This window comes from Falco peregrinus, chromosome 6 (assembly GCF_023634155.1).
Source record: "Falco peregrinus isolate bFalPer1 chromosome 6, bFalPer1.pri, whole genome shotgun sequence".
Taxonomy (NCBI): Eukaryota; Metazoa; Chordata; class Aves; order Falconiformes; family Falconidae; genus Falco; species Falco peregrinus.
Genome location: NC_073726.1, coordinates 41367844 through 41388268, shown reverse-complemented (window position 1 = coordinate 41388268; position 20425 = coordinate 41367844). Strand labels below are relative to the sequence as shown.

Here is a 20425-nt window from a genome sequence, read left to right as displayed (position 1 = left end):
AACTGTTCTATGCCACTGTCAGGGCAAGAGAAGCAGAGCTGCAGGAGGGGCTGGGGAAGGCAGCCTAGCACCGTTTGCACCTGTTTGCTTTGCACACTTGACAGGACTGTAGGTATAGGCAATTTCCTCACTGCGCTGTTGTTCATGTGCATGTCTCATGTAACGACAGGGGAGAGAAAAACATTTCTTTAAACAAATGAAAATAAGATTGTAAACCATAAAGCAAACAGCAGGGAGATTTGGGGACAGATGTACTAACAAATCAGCAACAGCTGTGAAAATTACTTCTAATACGTATTTTGAACCTGATTGAAAGAATAATAATCAAGACTAGAGTCCCTTTCCTTTTCAAAAACCAGAGATATTGATGTCTATGGCTGATACCCATCAAGCCAAAGCAGCGTGGCACAATTCTCTGTGTAGCCGCATCAGGGTACTCATGTGGATCTTTCCTTAGTGCACGGAGGGATGGAGCTGTCAGGACCGATGGTGCTCAGTAGTGCCCCTGCCCCAGCACCTGATGCCCCAAAGACACCAGGCAGCATAAGGTCATTGGGCCGGTGGGCTGGCAGAAACTGTACATATGCTTATAGGCAATTTTGCCTGCAGAAGAGGAGCCATCTGTATTAACATGGTGTTTCTTGATGTTGCCAGTTCTTTCTGCCTATCCCTAACTGGAAAAGTGCTGCTTAATTTTCACTAGGAAAGACTTCTTTCAGCAGAACAAATGGTGGTGTCCAATCCTCAGACTGAAGTTACACATCGTAACTCTAGCACTGCAGAGCCTTTCTATCCTGTCTCCAGCATGACTGTATGTGATGTCACTGTTTCTAAAGAAAACTTTGTATTTTCTAGGATTACTAGAGCTCATGCAAGACTTTAAAGAAGAAAATATATTTTCTTGTTTTCTGTCGAAGAATAAGATTAAATTCTTCATTATAATGTCAGAAACAACAGGACAGCACAACCCTGTGATATTCATCACACCCATGCCTGTTTGTAGCTGGCACTACCTTTCTGTGAGACATGTCTCTGCCACAGGTACCCTGCAGCCAGGGTAGCTTCTCCTACATTCGAAGAAAGGACAAGTGTACTACTTTTGACCAACATCCCTGCCCCAAAAGCTGCTAAAGAAATCTCTTCTTTCTCTGTTAATTTGTGGGCTATTACTACAAGCTCTGATAGTCACCTTAGTGCCTACGGAGCACCCTGCAGCTCAGCAAGGAGTGTTTCCCTTGCAGTGCCTAGACCTGTGTTTGCCCTTTCTTTGAGGAAGCCAGGTCAACTTCAGCTAGAGCTATGATATTTGGTAGATGTATTATACTTTCCTCTTCTGGTGTCTTTTGGCTAGTTACCAGTTTGTAGACACAACACATGACACAGTCATACCTGCCACCATTTACAGGAGAAATTTGCAGACATGACAAATCTGAGGACTGAGGGTGCATTTCCTGCACAAAGCAGGTCTCCCCTAAACAATCTGTTATAGCTGGGAGAGTGTTTCCAGAGCAGAGGTTTTCAGCAGGGGCTGGAGCCAGCAGTGCTGGTGATGCCATTAGAAAGGGCTCAGTGGTCCCTGTGCTGCAGGCACAACCTCCCACATTTGCCACATCAGCAGGTCCCATTTTCTGAAAACCATAATTCTCCTTAGAGAGCAAAACCTACTAGCCATTGCTTAATGCCCTTGTCTGAGGCAAAGAGCAATCAAGAGCTGGTCTGGCTGTGTGAACTGGAGGTACTGGCCCAGAGCTTGGTACTTCAGGTCCCCCAAACATGGGGAGCACTGCGGCGCTGATGGGGGAAGTCCGGTGTCCTCTGTAGCCTGCCTCTGCCCCAGCTGCTGTCCCACACGCCTGGGCTGCAGTGGCCAGCCTCCAGGATCTGGGCTTAGGCAAAGCAGGTTAGAGCTGCTCTGCTGTCCCTGTAGCTGCTTACTGTGCTGTGCCTGGAGCCTAGGTTGGCAAAAAGGCTTTATAGAGTGAAATTAGGTTGGTATTGAAGGTGTAGGAGATTATTTTACCAAAATACTAAGCACATTTTTCTGCATTTTGGCATTGTTTTTTGGAATGGGAGGTTTTGTTAAACATTTGATTAACATTTTTCCTGTTTTCTACAAACAGGAAATCCTATACTCACCTGTAAACTAAAAGAAATTATGTTAGTATGCCTGTTTTGAAGTAACAGCTGCTCTCTGACTCGTGCTACCTTCCACTTGGTACAAGAACCTTGTGCCTGTCTGTGTTTGCTTCTTGCTCAAATACTATCTTCTGTAGTTGCAGGAGACTTTGTTGGGGCTCTGAGTTTAGTTTTCAGTCTGTACTCGTTGTCATCACTGAGGCAGCCAGTCTGTAGAGGAAAGCAAAGTGTATTGTGCTATTTCATTGTGGCTGTCTGCTCTTCACCAGTACACTAGAAGTCAAAGTAATTCTGGTGGTGATAAACCCAGGTGCATTCAAAGCATGTGACCCTACACACATGTTTACACACAGATCTAAATCTACACTTTAAAAGGGTTAAGATGCTTCTTGCAAGGATCATTTCAGTGTTAGCTGACCCTTACTATGCCTTTTCCTTAGAAATACACGTGAAAAAGAAACAGTTTTTATTTCACAGTTCTTGAAGTTTAAGGCCAAGAGAGGTAATGTCATCTCTTGCATCTCAAACACCTTGAGTTCTCACCCAGATCCTGAAAATCCAAGGAGCCAAGTGGCTTCAGCCATGACTACATTTGTATTTTTCAGAATAGAAAAGGTTAGGAAAGCAGGGCTTAGTTAACCTGGCAGAGGGTAAGCTGAGGTGGGGTGGGTGGCTTGAGAAAAAGCTATAGCTACTTGAAGGGTAGTTACAAAGACAACAGAGACAGACTCTTTTCATTAGTGCCAGGGAGCCCTGACGTGGGGCAGGAGCCACATACTGCAGTGTGGGAGGTTCAGGCTGGACATTAGGAGAGTGTTAGTGCAACTCGGAAACATGTTGCTCAAGAAGCAGAGGCTGCAGAGTCACTTTCCTTGAAGGTTTTTGCGACTTTGCAAGGCAAAGCTGTGTCTGAGCTGACCTCATGTTCGTAGCAGCCCTGCTTCATGAAGGAGGCTGGACCAGCTGTCCTCCACAGGTCTGTTCCAGCCAGTGTTCTGATGAGTCTGTGAAACTGCTTAGTGCCACAAGCAAGAACACAAAGATATTAAAGATGCCCTCAAAACTACTGATAGCAGGAATGCAATTAGGTGAGACACGGCCAGACATAAGGCAAACAATGCCTCATCTGTCAGAAGCAAGCTAAAAAAAGGACTTAGTGAGGAATTCAATAGTTCATTTTTTTCCTGAGGAGATCTGCCAGAGAAAGAGAAGCAGGTTCTGGCTTAAAAAATATTTTTGCCTTCACATATACAGTGTAAATACGCAACTACCCATGAAAGAGCTCAAAGTGCTCTTTTGAAATATTAATATTCACAAATGTTGCAAAACAAAACTGAGGATAGTTGGTAAATGTATTAAATTTTCTGTAGTAGAATAACTGGTATGTTCTGAAAAAAGGCTTCAACATCTTGTGTTTCCCTTCCAAAACCAGAATTTCTTCTTATCTTTAAGTCTATTTCAGTCTTTCTGGCAATAATGAGCTTCACAGGGCAAGTATGAAAAGCTGCATTTGCAATTGACTACAGTGAACTGAGGAAGAGCTAAAATAGAATATTAAATAAAACTCACGTGATTCATTTCAAGAAACAGGAAACCTTATAATAAACACAAGTTTCAGAATCAAGGCTGTAAATTACAATATAATAATTGTTTTACTACTGTGCTTTTTGACTTAGTGTGCTTATAACATTAAGTATGGCTTAGATGCCTTTGTGACATTACCACAACTCCCTATCATAATGATTCCTGCCAGTGCAGAGTGTAAGTATTTATTGTTGCTCAGTGTTTTTAAGAAGAAGGGAAAGACAGAGAAGTTCAGGTTCATAATAACTAACAAAAAGCACTTCACTGCAATGACTAGGAAAGGAGACAATTTGCCTTAGGGTCTGTGTAATCTCAGTGGAGGGAGATGGGAACATCTCATAAAATGATTCAGCCCACCTAGAAGCCGTGTATGGTACCCAGCCAGCTTCTTTAATGCACTTTGGTGAGTGCTTAAAGGTTGATGGTATGAGTCTGGGCTTTGAGAAGGGTGTATGTGTTATTTATACTATTTAGAAGAAGGACTTACCATGCAAAATTTGGTTTGGCTTCTTTCTATTTGAATGGACAAACCCCTCCCCTCCAGATTTTTACCACAGGCCTTCTGCTGTTGTTCCACACTCACACATAAAAAAGATCACTTCAGTGGTGTCAGTCCCCCCTCCATTATTTTTAGAACACATTTGGGAACATCTCGCACTGTCAGGACAACTATTCCTGCCTTCAGATCTTGCCTGAGTGAAGGCAGGGGCTACCTGGAGACTTTCACTGCCAGCCTGTGTCTATTGTTTGCTCTGAAAGTGCCACGTGTGCTAGACAGAACGTATTGTCCATGGTCTGCATGGAATGAGACTGAGCAAACAAAGCTGCAGGGCAAAGGAATGAATTCACTGGGCAGTGAATAGCCACTGCTGGATAACATGCAGTATAATATCATGGTTTTATATGTATTTAAATATAATAGCTCACTGAGGAATATTGAGGTGCTAGTTCACTTTAGTCCCTTTCTATACTGATATATATAAGAAGTCCTAACATCCCTGATTGTTTGGAGCTATATATTGCAATATATCCAATCTCTTCACACTGCGCCACTGGCTAAATGTGGAGAGCTGCCCTTTCAGGTGACTAACAGAGTGCCTGTAATTTCTCATAGCTGCTGCCATGTTCTGCCCAAATGTGAGTGAGTGATTTCAGGCTCTTGAATGTACCACTGGTTTGACACCCATGACTTGAGCAGGAGCAGTGAGTGGTGCTGAGACTCAAGAGCCCTGGGAGCATCCAGAGTGGCAAATTAGGCATGTCTTTGGGACCTCTGCTTTTTTTTAAAGATCTGTAAATCTTACAGGTCTAGATCTGCTGAATGAAAAAGAGTCAAAACTAATCTGATGTTTTGATCTCCATCCTCATTTGAGGAGGCTGATTTTTGCATCAGCCCATCTCAGATCTAACCTGCTGGAACATTTCATCCAGGCGGTCCCCATTTCTGCTGCCACCTTTTGCAGGGGCCCTTCAGATGTGAGTAAGGAAAGGTTTCCAGCAGGATTACTTGCTAGGCTAGCCTGCTTGTGGCTCTCTCTTCCCTGTGGCCCGATGCCTGTCCCATTGCGTGACCAGATGTGTGTCCACCGTGGCATGTGTCCATAGTTATCCACCATGAGATAAATACACTTCCAGTCACACAGGCTAGGGAGAGCTCACCATGCACCATTTAATAGGGAACACATACATACATTTTTGTACGTCTAGTCAGCCAGAGAAGCCTATATTTAGTAGTGTACAGCTTTCAAATGCCTCCATATGTGCCAGCATGACATGCTGGGGTGGATGAGCTGACTACCATTGCTCCTCATCTCAGGGTCACAGAGAGAAGGCCTGGAAGAACTCTTATGAAACCATCTGGATTGTATTAGCTGGAGCTCAGCCAGCAGGTCAGAGGCAGGGAAGAGATTATTCCCCTGCATCCAGCATTTTTGAGTTTTGCCTTCCCCACCCGCAAGAAAGAGTACAGCAAGATGGTGGTGGAATGCAAGGCATACAAGGAGAGGTTGAGGGAGCTGGGCTTGGTCAGCCTGCAGAAAAGAAGGATAAAGAGAGATATTATTGCTGTGTACAACAACCTAATGGGGATATGAGAAGAGAAAGCCAGGCTCTCCTTGGAGGCAGAGAGGCACTGAACAGTCAGCCCACAGCAGGTTTAACAACACTTGGATCTTTCTCGATTGAGAGCACAAGCATAGCTGTAGCTCCTGTGGTGAGCTGAGGAAAAGAGGTGGGCGAGGGGATAGGGCACCACTTTTACCAGAGCACTGACCTAGCTGGAAAAGGTGGGCAAGCTCTTGTTAACAGGCATGTGTCCAGTCTGTCCTTGGTCATGTTTGCATTAACCATGATTTGGCCATTGTTGTATTAGGATTCTACAAGGTTTTATAAAACATGAAAAAAGCCACTGATAACTTAGTTTGACCAGTAATCTTTAGGGTTCCGTGGCTACACCTCTGTTTTTAAAATTACCAACATATTGATATAAACTAGATGTGATTAAAATCAGCCTGTGAAAACCATCAGATTCCTCTTTAGTTAGCAGACTGTGGGAGAGCAATGCTGTTATTTGTGCTGTCTGAGCAGTGTATAATACTTTGCAACACTTAACAGCATTACTTAGACCCTGAGAGCTGAGCCAGCTCTTCAGAAGGAATCAGGATGAGGTACCACTCTTAAAAACGTTTAGATTTACACGAGGGGAAAAGCATGCCTTCAGAGACCTATGGGTGTTGACAGCTTCCAAGGATTTCTCATTTATAAAAATGAACGAAAAAGAGGTGAAACCAAGACATTCCTGGTCCAGGTGAGCCCGTTACTCTCTTCTGGCAGTGAAAGGGAGATGCTGTACCCTAGTCCTTCTCTTCCCTAGAGCCCTGCAGTTAGTCCAGGGCATAAAAATGAATTCCTGGTTCTCCTGCAGACTTTTCCTGCCGTATTGAATGCACCCCTAAGGTAACATTCATGGAGAGCTTAGGCATGAGAATGGCAGTCAGAGCTCACATCGACTTATGGGGCACTGACACTTTCCCCTGGGGAGGTCCTCAAGGTGCACAGAGCCCTGTCTGGCATGGCCACCACCTGGGCAGAGCTGAGCAGCTCGGGACCTGGGCAACTCAGGCTCTAAAAAGTCAAAGCTTCTTCACTGTTCAGTCTGCCCAGTCTGTTCAAAATACATTAAGCATACACTTACTGGTGTGAAACATGGCAGGCCTAACAAAGCTCCAGTTCTCCTCTGCTGTCGTCCCAAGGGTTCCATGGGTAGGTCTGACATTGAGCATCGGCAGTGTCAGTGCATGTCTGCCCAAAACACACCTTGTAGACAAACAGCAGCTCAGAATAAGATGTTTCAATGTCCCTAGTGGGTCTAATCCACACTCCCCAGTCCTCCATCCAGGAATGTAGTACATCCCTATTTCACTTGGACATCACAGGGATAAGTACATTCAAGGCTAAGCAGTAAAGAAGCATGCAGGTCCTCAAGGAAAACTGGCTGCCATTTATCAGCTATTTAATGAATGAACAGTATAGAAAAGATGCATAAGAAAAGACAAGATGCAGAAAGGGTTAAAAAACCCAAAAACATATTCTGTGCGAAACGTTCTTACTTTTCTTATATTGAAACTTCATATTTAGAAAAGCTTTGTCTCTGTCAGTTCCACATACTTCTCTTGATAGTCTTCCTTACCCCAATGTAGTGACTTTTTGTAATGCTTTATTAGTTTCTAAAAAAAATAATAATAAAAAATTCACCAGATGATTTATAACAATGATTCATGTTATTGTTATTGCTCATTATTATCATTTGTCATATGAGACAATGCCTGGCTGTGCATTTTTCCTCTTTTAAAAGAGAAATCTGGCTCAGCTCTGAAGGCTCCAAATTTTGTTTATTATACTAGCTGAAACATGTTTATTACACTGTCATGTTTTTATATCCCTCCTGCTACCTTGTTCAAAACATACTTTTGCTCTGACCGAACTGTGAAAATTCTGCAAGGTTTTGCCCCCTCTGATCAAGCCATTGATCCACTGAGTTCAACAGCCTCACATGATGGTAGCCGGTATCTGACCCAGCAGATTGTCCTCCACCTCTCAGTACCACACCTAATCCTGAGAGGCACTCCATGGGGAAGATGCCTTCATAAATTCCAGTCCTAATTAATGAGATTTCCGCAGTTTTAAGCTCTAGTCTTTTCTAAAAAATGTGAGTTAGAAACGGTCGTGTACTGCCTGTCTGTATGGTTGTTAGTGTAACAGCATTTGATCAAGAGGAGAAGCTGCAGGAGACATATGTAATGGCTAAAAATAACAATGATAAAGCAACAGTAATGACAACCCTATTTTCATGTTGCAGCTGTAATGAATTTATGCAGAACCTTGGCCAAGAGGCTTTCCAGGCACTTAATGGAGCCTTTTGGACCCCTGAGCCACAGTGACTCCACAACGATGGCAAAAAGTCTACCAAGTGACTTTCTGAACACAAATTGCAATCAAAGAAAGTCACCTTATGGGAACGCAGTCACCATTGATATCTTCATGATTGTAGGCTGTATCTGAAAGACTAACAAGCTCTACCTCTTGGATCTGATGTGCGAATGTTCCCTCCTGAATTCTGCCACTGGATCTAATGAATTACCTTCTCCTACAAATCTTGCTCCATCAGGATTGTCTGTGATCCAATAACCAATGACATGTTGCTAGAAACACACTAAAGTTTCATTGTGGCATGAAAACCTCCCAGACAGTTTGCTTGGCTTTGCAGCGATGTCAATATTTATTGTCACTGTCACAGACCCAGAAAGATTACACAGACATGGCCAGGATGCTGCACTTGCAGTTCATATAGGGTTACATACAGCACTGTCCCTCTGCTTTTGAATTTAAGAGACATTACATCAGAACTGGTGCCAATGAGATGGATTTTTCAATCAGTCCAAACACTGTTGGGAAAGGAAGGGAACCAGTGATTAACATATCTGGGCTCCTGCTTCTTGCTCCACAGACCCTGGCTGGATTTGAACCCTGGAGGAGTGATGCTAACACCATAGTCCCACAACTCCCTTAAGTCAACATAAGCAAATGCTGATGCTAAAAGAGGCAGTGCCAACTTCCCACTGGCCCAATCACTGTTTTCACTCTCCTTGCTTCCCTAGTGACTGCAAATAGTTATAAATATATAAATACATACGGGACAAAAAAAAAAAAAAAAAGAAAGGCTAATTTTCACCCAGACCATCGCTCTGTTCCCGCTCACCATGTGGCTGCATGAACATCTGGCAGAAGGGAGAGAGATATAGAGATATGCAAATGGAAATAATCAAGCAGAGGACTAGAAGGTGAGCCAGGACTGCTTATTCCAGTTTAAACTGATTGTGGAGCTGGCGAGTAACCTGCAGCACTTGTACAATGTTCCTTCTTTCAGGGCTAAGGAGGAATGGAGGGTGGGTGTGAAGAAGTGAGAAGCACGCTTCCCTGGTCCATTATATCTGGATTAGGATGAGATAAAATCCATTTTCTGACTCTGAAAAAATGCCATCAGAAATGTTTAAGCTTGTCTAAATGTAGCTAAAGTACCCTTCATCTACAAAGTGCTTCGCATTATCCATGGTGACATCCAACATCAAGTACTGATAATTTCTATTGAAACATATCCTAGTCAAGTTGCTCCTTTAAATCAAAACCGTTGTCTCATCTTTTTTGAAATGAAAATCACTTGCCTCATAAAAAGTTTTTGTTTCAGAAAATTGTATTGAGAATAATGTTTCTTAATAATGACTTTTATAATAGCATTACTTAAAACAATTAAATCAATTAGTTCAATAAAATTCTTCAGCTGAACTGCAATATTTTGGCACTGTGACTGATTGAGTTTACTGCCTTTCCAATTAATGAAAGATTGGTTCCTTTAGCAATTACACTCTGATTAGTCTGCAGCAAGAACATTTTCCATTACTCATCCCCCACTGCTATCAAAAGGCCTTTATTGATGGCTTTTCATTCTCTCTTTAATCCTAAATTAACAGAATTTATCACAATCCTTGTCCACTAAAACTCCTGGAGAAAAATTGATTTTGAATTTTATCCATGCTAAAACTTCATTGACATAGGAAAATCCAAGAAGTAACATTACTAGACACTGAAGCATCATGCCAGCCACAACCACCTAATAATTTTGGCTTAATTTAAAAAAATGTATCTGTTTCTGTTCAGGGACAAGTAAGAGTTAATGTCAAAAAGTGGGATAAAAAAGTAACTTTATCGTAATATAGCATAAAGGATATTTTCATAGCCCAAGTAATCAAGTTTCTGACAAGTTAAGATAATTGTCAATCAAGCACTCAGTTCAAACACAGCTGCTAGAAATCACAGACAAATGAAGCCAGACACTTCACTGCAATTTGAGCACCTAACTCAGAAGTGAGTACAGAGTCTTGGTAGTAGCTGAGACTCTGTTGTAAATCCATACAGTTGTAAAAGCACTCAGAAAAGAAGTCCAGATTGCAGAGTTTTGGTTTTTCTGAAGCTGAAAACAAATGCATTTATCATGCTGCTTAAAATGATATTTAATGAGAAAAATTTGCTAGTATATCAGTTTTTTCAAAATTATTTTTAAGTATTAAAGAAAAAGTGGTTCTTAACTTTCCATAGGCAATTAGTATTTCTTTTAATCAAATCCTATTAGTAAAAGCTTTTTCCTGGCTCAGCAGGCTGAATGAACATGCCAGAGACGATTGTGAGCACACTGCAATGATCAGTCACCATTCCTGCAAAGACTCATGCTTCCTTAGTTTGCTCTTGCCTGTTGAAAGTAATCAGAAATTGCATATACAAGTGTTGCTAAAACAGAGCTGTGTTTATATTTTGCCACTATTAGTTTCCATGCCTTTTTTCCCCCCTCAAATGTTAAAAATTATTTAACAGTATAAGTTTTGTCACTTACTCTACTTGACTCTGTTAAGTACAGTTTGAAGTAAAAACTGGAAATCAACAAATCTCACAAGAATTTAACATTTTACTTTTACGTGCTGCACATTCATATACTACTATTGTTTATTATACTATTGTGTAATTTTGCACAAATACTGATCAGTAATTTCGTAAGTCTGAAAACCACAATTCCCAGGTGATGACCATGACCCTAGAAAAAGTCTAGAGAAAACAACCTCATTATGAGACATACCTTGCAATAGATGTTTGCTTAACTGGAAATCCGCAAGAGCAGCTGCCCAGTGCAACGGTACATATTTGCTTCTGAATCCTTTCTCAAAGGCACTATTTAAACATGTTGATGAACTGAGCTGGATTTCTCCCCACCTCCATTCCAGCAAAACAAGGAGACTCAGAAGATAAAACTTGTTTTGTTATTGCAAGTAGTGCTATGTGGTAAGTGAGAAATTTACTTTCTATAGTTTATTAAATATGAAGGGGAAGCTTCCATATTCCTGTACAAATGCAATGCCTGTGTGTACTGCTCAGTGACATTTCTATCTGAAAATGAATATACTTCTATTTCTAGAACTGTTTGTGTATAGAGCTCCTTCTTGTCCATATTTGGCTGGATATTAAAAATCTGGCTACTCTAGCTTCACCACTCTGGCAAGAGGGAAACAGGAATTACTGTATAGAGAATATCAGTCCAATTCTAGATATACAACTTGTTTCAGATCTGGTTCTGATCTATGTTAAACTTAAACAACTGAGGATGATAAGGGTTTTACGATGTGTGCAGCTGGACTAGCTATCACTAAGTTTCACACAGAATCCTGAATGGCAACAGTGATAACAGAGATTTTCAGTCACCCCCATTCCAGGCTAAGTTCGATGCTTTGACCTAGAGGGGAAAGTTTGTGTCTCCTGAGCCAGCCACACTTCACACTTCCTTTCTGGGCTCCGTTTTAGCCTTTCTTCTGCCAATTTCTGGAAGGAAATCCCTTCAGACTGTCAACGCCTAACTTTAATTAGCTGAAGAGATTTCTCAAAGTGCTCTTTCTCACTTGGAGCTGTTTCTGTAAGCATTCTAGCTCAAAAAAAAAAAAAAAAAAAAAAAAAAAAAGAAAGGATTCAGGAGTGACACAAGACAGGTCATCATCAATGGACCATGGCTGAGGTGGCATCACTCCTTCTCCTTCACCATTGGCCAATGATGTAAATTGTCAGAAAGGACTTGATCAAATGTCCCTTCTACTCCTGTGGGCAGCATTTATGCATGTGATCAACTTCACTCTTGCATGGAGGAAGGTTTGACCTAATTTAATGGTATGGTAAGTGTCACAAAACCAAACATTTTCAGAGCAGGAATGATGTTTTCCATAGTAAAATAGAAACAACAAGTAGACTGATGCTTTTCAGATGTGTGAGAGTTTTGTGATATCTATTTCAAACAAAACTAAAAATGTCCATCAGGCTCTTTCATTCGCTTTGTGTCTTCACTTGCATTGGTGTTCTGTAGGCAATAATCCGTAAAGTAGAAACATGGATTGAATCCTGAGATACTTATTCAGGCTAAACTCTTATTACTGGCCAAGGAAGATCCGAGTAATCTTATCATCTCCTAATGTTTTTCACTGTAAAAAGGAAAAATACTAAAAAATCATATTCCTGAAACAGCCAGCAGTTTTGCTCCTCTCAGTTTCAATAATCAAAACATTGCTCACTAAGCTGGTTCAAAAGCAGAAGGGCAAAACCATGCTTCCTAATAAGACTGGTGGGGGAGCAAAGACTTGTTCCTTTATTTTCAACCTTTGATTTCATAGTGGAATTTTCTGATTCTTGTTAACTTAACTTGTATTTTCTCCACCTCTGCAATTTCTTTAACATTAATTTCTAAAATACGACTTTTAAATTTTCAGATCTAATTGATGGATAAATTAAAGAAAAAAAAATGAGAAAAATATTCTATATTAGGTATCAAGTGTTCTGTAAATTAGGGTCATGAATTGCTAGAAAAATGGGAGGATGTCATACTTTTTGTTGCAATGTTATGAAATTTTGTTTTTACTTTGAAGCAAACTTTACCTTGAAGCCAAATAGGTTAACTCTACCATTCTGTCTGTAATGGTTATGAAATCCAAATCATCAAATGAATCATCAAGACTAGATGGCAATCTTTACTACTACTACTTGCAAAACTCATCAGTGGTAGAGACATATGACATGTTTGCAAAGTCCTAATATTCAGTTCTGATGAGAGGAAAAGTGTGATAATTATTTCCTTCCTATTTTACAAAAATCAGTTAGTGCTTGCGGAATGTTTTGATCGGCTAAAATGCTGCATGAGGGCTCATCTTTTAATTGGACACCAGACCTTAATATGTTATTCTTAAATGTTCTTAATATATTTCTCAATAACATAATTCTTAAATTTTTTAATTACTTCCTTCAAACACTGAACTTGTTAGCTACGATATGGTCTAGAATCTGCTATTTTACACAAGGCTGTGCCATGATTTGAAAGTGAAATTCAAAATATTGACAAGATGATGAATCTTCCCCTTCTCTGAACTTGACACACTTGGATAATACTATGGATTTTTTAGTGATGAAAATTATCATACTGTGGTTCTGAATTTTTGCTTTTTGGTGAATAGTTTACAGCAACAGAATAAAACCATGTCAAAGTATGCATCAAGGGTGTCTGTTGCAGGACTTTCAAGATCAGGAATCTATGGCTCACTGGTGGTCCATAAGACTTTTGGTAAAGATGTGACACACAAGATCATATTTCCAGATTTACCTGATAAATTTTCTATCATAAGAATAAAGAAGGTAATAACAAGAAGTCTTAGCCACCAGTAAGTTTCAGTGCTAGAGCAAGAAGTGCTAGATTTATCAAAACAAAAGCAATGAAAAAGTATAGTTAACTTCAAAACAATCCATTGTGCCTCAGAGAAGTGGTACATACAATAAATCACACTGGTGTCACACTGGTACTAGTTTTTAAACATAGACCAAGATTTTTTGTAGGTCTTTTAATCTGTACATTTGTCATCTCAAGGTTATTGAATGCATTCTGATTGGTATTGTCCATAAGGAAACCAGAGGAGTGTCAACTGCTTCAACAGGTAGACACTGACTTCTTAAGGGATGGTTGGAGGTTGCTTTTAGCACATTGCCCTGGTATATCACAGTTATCTGCTGCTTTTTCAAGATAGGTCAGATGCTAATCGCTGGGATCCACTTACTTGAAAAACTCATTTGTGTTTTATCATGGACGAGATTGGCAGAGCTGTCATGCTTTACCCTGCTGATTACAGGAGTATATTACATGAGTATTCACCCTTGGGGTCTGAAAACTTTTCCAGTGAAGCCCCTTAAATGTAGAACTTGGTCTTCTCCTTCCAGTCCTTGCTCCAATTTTTTTGTGCGCAGGTAAAGGAAAGAGATAGAAAGAAAGAATACACTGACTTGTTGTCTTAGAAGGATTTCTTTGCACATTGATGAATACAACTAAAGATAACTGGAAAAGATGAATATAGGACCTTAGTGGAAAAAAGAGATGATTTGCTAGTACTTCATGGTGATAGTTCTTTTGAAAAGTGGATAGGCTGGTGCTTTAGTCATATTCTACTTGTAGGTGGGTGCCACAAGATGTTTAGAATTCATAATCTATTATTCCTTTGTTTATATTACTGCACAGTATGTTCTAAAATTTTTAGTGTTGCAGCTTTTGACCCTAATACTGCAATGTCAGATACTGGCTTGTATTTGGAGACAAGGCCTTACAGCAGAAGGTGGAAGTTGCATGACCTATTTCTCATCTTCTAGTACTGTAATGATTTTGTGGATCTTGAGATCTGTCCTATCATGTGGTGCTGCAGAAACCAAACAACAGGTTAGGCAGTAGCTTTCAAATTCTGTAGCACTTAAAAATTGGAGTAACCTCCCAAAACACCATCAAAATTATTTCAAGGATCTCTATGACTCCATTTAACATGAAGGGCCTTAATTCACGCTGTGTAAAAAACCCAGCTTCTATAGTTTATGTCAGGGCAGCATCTGAAACACATTGCATCTCTCTCTTTTTGACTATGGGAGTAAATTCTCAAAAAATAGCCTTCCCTTCTTATTACTAGCTAATGATGTACATTTATGGTCTGTTTGAGCTTCTCCATCCAACCGTGTTCTTCCTGACTTACAGGAAAGATGTGTTTGTTCAGCCACACTGTTCAGCCAATTCAGTAATGAGTATCCACTCTTGGTGGCTGACATGAAGCACAGAAGAAACTGTTCCACTTAAAAGTATAGTCTTCACAAGATCAACAGGCAAGCACATATGCAAGTTCCAGTAGAATAATCAGGCCTTACGGGCAGACTGGAAAAGCCTGTTTGTTTTTTTACTGTAAATTTTGACTTTTCCACTCGGGTTCTTAAAACTCAAAATTTTGAGTAAAAATATATGTATTTAGAAATACTTTTGTAGCAGTTGTGTTTCAAAAATATTATTATCTGTATAAAGGATTTTGCCAAACATAGACAATTCCTACAGAAGTTATTTTAGTTTAAAAAAATAACAAAAGGAAAGCATTTTATCTGTTCAGCCTACAAATATATACAAGCACATAATGCAAGAGTTATCCTGGCATACACAAGAGGGCTCATAGAGAAAAATATTCTTAGAAAATTACCCACTCTTTTTCAAAATAAATTATTAGAAGAATAAATAGGTGCCCAAAAGATAAAAGTATGTGTTTATTTCCTTTCTTATGTGTAATCCTGGAGAGTGACTCAAATAATTGCTCAAAAAGGATGCAGCGGAGCCTACAAGTTAAATTTCTAATGCCATTTTAGTTAAATTGAGTCATTAAATACAGGAACTAAGGTCCTGGTTCTCCTCTACACAGAAGTGTCTTTATCCCACTTGGCAGCACAGAAGGGCTGTAAAACAAATAATGCAATTAATGCCTCACTGAATGCCCACTAGCACTGCCTGGAACAGGGAAATGCAGGCTAAGTCCCAAATTTTTCTGAAGACTTTTCTAAATGAAAAGTCCCATAACTGTCATCCAAATCACTAGCTACTGAAGAATAGAAACAAATCCACTGAATTTTTATTTCATTTTTATAACGGAGGACTTCAGAAAGTGATTGAAACTCTGAAAAAAAATACACTAGAAGAGTGTAAAAACTTCTGTGGATTTGGTCTAGGAATAGTTTTCTTTGTCTTTTGGCGAAGTTGCAACAGGAAACAAGTAGTTTTGATAGAAATGCTGACATAACTTTACTAATAGCACCTCTAACAGAGATTGTTACAATGTGTATTTACTCAGGTACAGGATTAAATAAAACATGTGAACTCACCATAGTAACCCCTACATCACATTGCAGATATGCTGCTTCTAAGATACGGCAAACGTTTCTGAAGAAATACACATGAATATTAGGTAAACATCTATCAGTTCTAAACTGTGTTTCAAAAATACTTTGCCTTGCAATATAACAAAAAGCAGCATAACTTGATGCTCTGTAAATTATTAATTTATTACTGGACTTTATTTTCATTGTTTCATGAGGATTGCCTCAAAATGTAAGTTTAGATAACTCCCCAACTCACTATGGCAAAAATACTGACAAACACATTGAGCTCCTCCACAATGATGTTGTGAATCCTTACACTCCCTTCTAATCAAGAGACTCACCTGTCCTTTTTGGACTGCCTTCTGCTGATGGCCTGAGATTTTCCAAAAATACTACAGTTCACCATAAGGTATTCACCAGAATACCACTAAGGTTGGCAGTTGGTTTGCTTCTGAACAGTCTTGTAGCCCACTTTAAGGTGTATGACTGTTTCCTCTTCATTATTCTTCTGCTCTTAATACATGTTCCTTCAAATTATCTTTATTCAGGTTGCCTTTCCTTCTTTTGCATGGACAAAATGACATTGTATTTACAAAGTTACTGCTTGGTTTTTTAGCTGAAGCATTTTCATCTTTTCAGTCCTCCTCTGATTCATGTAAGCATTTTCTGTGTTGAATTTAATTTTAGCATTTTTTCTTTGTAGGCCTGATCCTTAATATTACTAAAAAGCTTTTGGGTTGATGTACCATTGACTCCGACTTGACCAAAATCCTTGGCAGGTTGCCTGTTCATATGCATCAACTTTAAATCACTTATTCAGTGCCTAAAGCAAGTTTCTGATGATATCCAGTGGGTTGCTATGCTTCCTGCAATCAAGCTTTTGCTGCTGGCTCTTTCTTATACTTGACCCAACAATTCATGGCAGAATTTACTCCTGGAAGGAGAAGTAAATGATCACATCTGCTTTGGCCTTTTCTTGATATTAAGCAACCGTATTGCCTCTTCCCAGGTCTCACTTGTAGAGGGGAACACCCATTTTCTCACGTTACCTGAGAAGGCTGATAAAGAAGTCAACCAGCATTCTGTTTTGCCACATAAAGTCGTCTCCATAAGTTCTTTCCTCACTGTTAACCAGCTTTCTTGGGAGTCACATGCCAAAGTTTTTGATCTGGTGGTTATGTGCTGTAGCTTTAGCACAGGAGCATCGTGTGAGCAACTTGGGAACTATGCACAGCTCCAGGTCTACAAGCTTCCCTCCTCTCCATATCTAGTCCATTGTGACCACCTGGAGGAGGAAGAGATGGAGACAAGGCTGCTAGTTCTACTAAATTATGAGTATGCAGTACGGTTATCTTTTCTTGCTCTTTCCTCCAAGTCTACTTTAGCCTATTTGGACTGAGCAACTACCTGATTTGCCAGTGAACTGGATATTCTAAGATGTTCACTATTTTCTGAAGAAAAGAGGAGTTTACTCTGGGTGTTCTTCAAAACAGCAGCTCACCTGGATGCAAACTGATATATACCTTTGTGACTGTCTAGAACCAGTTTGCTAAGATGAACTGTGATGCACCTGGATGCCCACTGTCTATGGAAACAGTGGGACTTTATGCCTGCAGATTTCTTGTACAGGATATCACAAAACCAGCAAAACTTAATATCATTATGTGATCACCACAGAATCAGCTGTCTGCAAAACCTCTGAAGTGTTATCCAGTTTAATTATCAATAGCAATTACTTGCTACACTTCACAGCAGAAAGCTCAGCACTTTGTAGAAAATATGAGCAACACTTGCTAGTTCTTTTATATCTCAGCAGCGCCTCTCCTGAAACATCAATGTCAGCCAACAGAGAGGTGCTTCCCTTCAGATGACTTTGCTGCTCTCTAACACCTGTTTTTATGAGAGACTAGACACTGCATCTTGGGCTAGCTCAATAGACCTATGTCCACAACTATGTTAAAAAAACAATTTAATACTGTTATTTTTCTAAAATAATGGCAAACATTATTTTTAATCTTAGGGAAACTGTAGGGCTTCACTTACCACTCTAATTTGCATTGTCATCATATTTCAAGCCTTCTAAATTTCAGCAGAATAAATTGCATGAAGAGTGCAGCCACCTGAAAAAAAAAAAACAGTAAATGAATCAAATCCATGGAATTAATAAGAAGAGAAAATAAGATGTCACTGCAAAATATTCATGTGTCTTCAATATATGACATTTCTCTGAAATGCTGAGATACAGGCAAGCAGGAGAAATTATAATATCCATCAGTTGTTTCAGATGTATTCCAGATTGATATCCTTCCATTCAATATTCTGACTTATGTGTTAGAAATATTACATTCTTCAGGTATGAAGAAGGAAAAATCCTGAGCTATATGAAAACAAATTAATCTGTAAAAATGTCAACTAAGAATTATGAAAATGCCTGTGTTTTTGTCAGAAAAAGAATGTGAAAGCCAAGAACTATTGTAGTGCTCAGAAACAGTTCCAATGGCATACATGTAAATAAAGAAATATCAGAAAAATTAATGCAGCTATTAAAATTAAAAATTCTATATTCCATAATAATTATTAGAATGAGTCCTAGTAAACTGTATAACCTATTTTTGTAGTATCTTCAAAATATATGGATGTGCTTTAAAGAAATCAGGATCTTCCTAAATAGAGAAGACATGAAAAGATTTGTTTGGAACAGGCTTAGACAAATTATTGTCTAGGGCTTCTCATTTGTCAGAGGTGAGGTGGAGTGAATTAACAGGACTAGCAGTATGTCCCTGGCTACACTGTCCTTACTATTACTGAGAAATACATGCCAACAGACAAAGATCGGGATTAAAATGGTATTGTCACCAAATTGCTGAAATTTCTGTCTTCAAATGTATGTTGTCTTTCATGCTCAAATAATGCAATTTATCCTTTGATACACAAAAAGTGGTGTTCTTTCAACTCTGAAAACTCACAGAATTGTGTGGATTTTCAGACCTACATGGCTGAATTTGGAGAACAGAAATCATAATGTCAAGAAGTATAGCTTCAGTAAGTTCTGCATGGCTAAAATTTATTTTCACCTTGCTAATGGGGGATGCCAATGTACAAAGCCCTAAGCAGTTTCTGACTCTTCCTTTCCCTTTTCCTCTCTCCCCAAACCTGTCCCACCTGCTGTTGCAAAACCAACCTCATTCACTTTGTGGCTTTAACAGAACCCAAACCGTTATCAATCATCTTTTGATAAGTACATGTTATGTAGTTAATACCAAAAGACAGAGGGAAATATGCCAAAGCATTATAAAATAGGTGCAGTTTAGTGAAAAGCTGTTCTTCAGGTGCTCAAACTCCCCTGTTGTAGTAAGTTTGTTCTTTGTTGGTTTTTGACCTGCAAAAAGTGATGTTCATTCTGCTGCATTGTTTCACGCCACAGATGACTCATCTACTGCCTTCCCTGCCTTTGGATGTTGGAGTGGCTCCAGTCAACCAACAGGATTTGGGGCATAAATCTTTCAAAGGGTATTCTTACACTATAAACACAATACACCTCCCTAAACACATGACCATAAGTCTGATGATGATGCCAAGCTGTGTGGTGCTGGTGACATGCTGGAGGGACAGAATGCCACCGAGAGGGACCTTGACAGGCTTTAGAGGTGGGCCCATGTGAGCCACATGAAGGTCAAGAAAGCCAGGTGCAAGGCCCTGCATATGGGTTGGGGCCATTGCCAGCATAAATACAGGCTGCATGGAGAATGGATTGAGAGCAGATCAATCTGCTGAGGACCTGAGGAGAAAGGCTGGAGAGTGTTGGTTGATAAGAATCTCAATGTGACCCAGCAATCTGCGTTTGCAGCCAGAAAGTCAACCATACCCTGGGCTGCGTCAAAAGAAGAGTGGCCAACAGGTCGAGGGAGGTTATTCACCCCCTTTACTGAGCTCCTGTGAGACACCGCCTGAGTACTACATTCAGCTCTGGAGCCCCCTATGTAAAAAAGACAAGTTGGAATGAATCCGGAGGAGGACCACAAAGATGATCAGAGGGCTGGAGCACCTCTCCTCTGAAGACAGGCTGAGAGAGTTGAAGTCGTTCAGCCTGCAGTAGAGAAGGCTCCAGGAGACTTTATAGCAGCCTTCCAGTACCTAAAGGGGGCCTACAGGAAAGCTGGAGAGGGACTTTTCACAAGGGCATGTAGTGATAGGACAAGCAGAATGGCTTTAAACTAAAAGAGGCTAGAATTAGATTTGGTATTAGGAAGAAATTCTTCACTATGGGAGTGGTGAGGCACTGGAGCAGGTTGCCCAGAGAAGCTGTGGATGCCCCATCCCTGGAAGTGTTCAGGGCCAGGCTGGATGGGGCTTTGAGCAACCTGGTCTAGTGGAAGGTGCCCCTGCCCATGGCAGGGGGTTGGAACAA

At 40.1% G+C, this 20425-nt stretch overlaps 1 long non-coding RNA gene across 2 annotated transcripts in view; it reads left to right on the top strand.

Annotated features, from left to right (window-relative positions):
* The first annotated feature begins 10909 nt into the window (after nt 1-10909).
* LOC114013466 (uncharacterized) overlaps nt 10910-20425 on the top strand; it is a 42900-nt gene continuing 33384 nt past the window's right edge. For both annotated transcript variants that reach the window (XR_008747879.1, XR_008747880.1), the window contains exon 1: nt 10910-11106. This is a non-coding gene — a long non-coding RNA (uncharacterized LOC114013466). The remainder of the gene's footprint in view (nt 11107-20425) is intronic.